The sequence below is a fragment of the Balaenoptera acutorostrata genome, chromosome 10, assembly GCF_949987535.1.
Source record: "Balaenoptera acutorostrata chromosome 10, mBalAcu1.1, whole genome shotgun sequence".
Taxonomy (NCBI): domain Eukaryota; kingdom Metazoa; phylum Chordata; class Mammalia; order Artiodactyla; family Balaenopteridae; genus Balaenoptera; species Balaenoptera acutorostrata.
The window spans coordinates 41,989,271-41,992,243 of NC_080073.1; the positions used below are offsets into that span (position 1 = coordinate 41,989,271).

Below are 2,973 nucleotides of genomic sequence, written 5' to 3' on the forward strand. Positions count from 1 at the left end.
GCAGATTCTAGGTCCATCCACCTCACTACAAATAACTCAATTTTGTTTCTTTTTATGGCTGAGTAATATTCCATTGTATATATGTGCCACATCTTCTTTATGCATTCATCTGTCGATGGACACTTAGGTTGCTTCCATGTCCTGGCTATTGTAAATAGAGCTGCAGTGAACATTGTGGAACATGACTCTTTCTGAATTATGGTTTTCTCAGGGTATATGCCCAGTAGTGGGATTGCTGGGTCGTATGGTAGTTCTATTTTTAGTTTTTTAAGGAACCTCCATACTGTTCTCCATAGTGGCTGTATCAATTTACATTCCCACCAACAGTGCAAGAGGGTTCCCTTTTCTCCACACCCTCTCCAGCATTTATTGTTTGCAGATTTTTTGATGATGGCCATTCTGACCGGTGTGAGATGATATCTCATTGTAGTTTTGATTTGCATTTCTCTAATGTTTAATGATGTTGAGCATTCTTTCATTTGTTTGTTGGCTATCTGTATATCTTCTTTGGAGAAATGTCTATTTAGGTCTTCTGCCCATTTTTGGATTGGGTTGTTTGTTTTTCTGATATTGAGCTGCTTGTATATTTTGGAGATTAATCCTTTGTCAGTTGCTTCATTTGAAAATATTTTCTCCCATTCTAAGGGTCGTCTTTTCGTCTTGTTTATGGTTTCCTTTGCTGTGCAAAAGTTTTTAAGTTTAATTAGGTCCCATTTGTTTATTTTTGTTTTTATTTCCATTTCTCTAGGAGCTGGGTCAAAAAGCATCTTGCTGTGATTTATGTCATAGAGTGTTCTGCCTGTGTTTTCCTCTAGGAGTTTTATAGTGTCTGGCCTTACATTTAGGTCTTTAATCCATTTTGAGTTTATTTTTGTGTATGGTGTTAGGGAGTGTTCTAATTTCATTCTTTCACATGTAGCTGTCCAGTTTTCCCAGCACCACTTATTGAAGAGGCCATCTTTTCTCCATTGTATATTCTTGCCTCCTTTATCAAAAATATGGTGACCATATGTACGTGGGTTTATCTCTGGGCTTTCTATCCTGTTCCATTGATCTATATTTCTGTTTTTGTGCCAGTACCAGATTGTCTTGATTGCTGTAGCTTTGTAGTATAGTCAGAAGTCCGGGAGCCTGACTCCTCCAGCTCTGTTTTTCTTTCTCAAGATTGCTTTGGCTGTTGGGGGTCTTTTGTGTTTCCATACAAATTGTGCAATTTTTTGTTCTAGTTCTGTGGAAAATGCCATTGGTAGTTTGATAGGGATTGCATTGAATCTGTAGATTGCTTTGGGTAGTATAGTCATTTTCACAATGTTGTTTCTTCCAATCCAAGAACATGGTATATCTTTCCATCTGTTTGTGTCATCTTTAATTTTTTTCATCAGTGTCTTATAGTTTTCTGCATACAGGTCTTTTGTCTCCTTAGGTAGGTTTATTCCTAGGTATTTTATTCTTTTTGTTGCAGTGGTAAATGGGAGTGTTTCCTTAATTTCTCTTTCAGATTTTTCATCATTAGTGTTTAGGAATGCAAGAGATTTCTGTGCATTAAATTAATTTTGTATCCTGCTACTTTACCAAATTCATTGATTAGCTCTAGTAGTTTTCTGGTAGCATCTTTAGGATTCTCTATGTATAGTATCATGTCATCTGCAAATAGTGACAGCTTTACTTCATTGTTTCAGATTTGGATTCCTTTTATTTCTTCTCTGATTGCTGTGGCTAAAACTTCCAAAATTATGTTGAATAATAGTGGTGTGAATGGACAACGTTGTCTTGTTCCTGATCTTAGTGGAAATGATTTCAGTTTTTCACCACTGAAAACAATGTTGGCTGTGGGTTTGTCATATATGGCCTTTATTATGTTGAGGTAAGTTCCCTCTATGCCTACTTTCTGGAGGGTTTTTATTATAAATTGGTGTTGAATTTTGTCCAAAGCTTTCTCTGTATCTATGGAGATGATCATATGGTTTTTATTCTTCAATTTGTTAATATGGTGTATCACATTGATAGATTTGCGTATATTGAAGAATCCTTGCATTCCTGGGATAAACCCCACTTGATCATGGTGTATGATCCTTTTAGTGTGTTGTTGGATTCTGTTTGCTACTATTTTGTAGAGGATTTTTGCATCTATATTCATCAGTGATATTGGTCTGTAACTTTCTTTTTTTGTAGTATCTTTGTCTGGTTTTGGTGTCAGCGTGATGGTGGCCTCATAGAATGAGTTTGGGAATGTTCCTTGCTCTGCAATTTTTTTGGAAGAGTTTGAGAAGGATGGGTGTTAGCTCTTCTCTAAATGTTTTTTTTTTTTTTTTCCCCATGTCACCCCATTCACAATACAGACCAGGCAAAGGGCCTGGGCTGAGGTGTATATGGGGTGTGTTTACTCTGCCTCCTCTTTCTATACAGTCAGTGTAAGAACACAGCCTGTGGTAAGCACCAGGAGGCCCCTCTAAATGTTTGATAGAATTCACCTGTGAAGCTATCTGGTCCTGGACTTTTGTTTGTTGGAAGATTTTTAATCACAGTTTCAATTTCATTACTTGTGATTGGTCTGTTCATATTTTCTATTTCTTCCTGGTTCAGTCTTGGAAGGTTATACCTTTCTAAGAATTTGTCCATTTCTTCAAGGTTGTCCCTTTTATTGGCGTAGAGTTGCTTGTAGTAGTCTCTTAGGATGCTTTGTATTTCTGCAATGTCTGTTGTAAGTTCTCCTTTTTCATTTCTAATTTTATTGAATTGCGTCCTCTCCCTTTTTTTCTTGATGAGTCTGGCTAAAGTTTTATCAATTTTCTTTATCTTCTCAAAGAACCACTTTTTAGTTTTATTGATCTTTGCTATTGTATTCTTCATTTCTATTTCATTTATTTCTGCTCTGAGCTTTATGATTTCTTTCCTTCTACTGACTTTGGGTTTTTGTTGTTCTTCCTTATCTAGTGGCTCTAAATGCAAGGTTACATTGTTTATTTGAGATTT

At 36.2% G+C, this 2,973-nt stretch overlaps 1 non-coding gene across 1 annotated transcript; it reads right to left on the reverse strand.

Annotated features, from left to right (window-relative positions):
- Window positions 1-2,314: 2,314 nt before the first annotated feature.
- LOC130709140 (small nucleolar RNA SNORA51) lies at window positions 2,315-2,446 on the reverse strand. Its single transcript, XR_009009628.1, has one exon. It is a non-coding gene; the product is annotated as a small nucleolar RNA SNORA51 (small nucleolar RNA).
- Window positions 2,447-2,973: the final 527 nt, after the last annotated feature.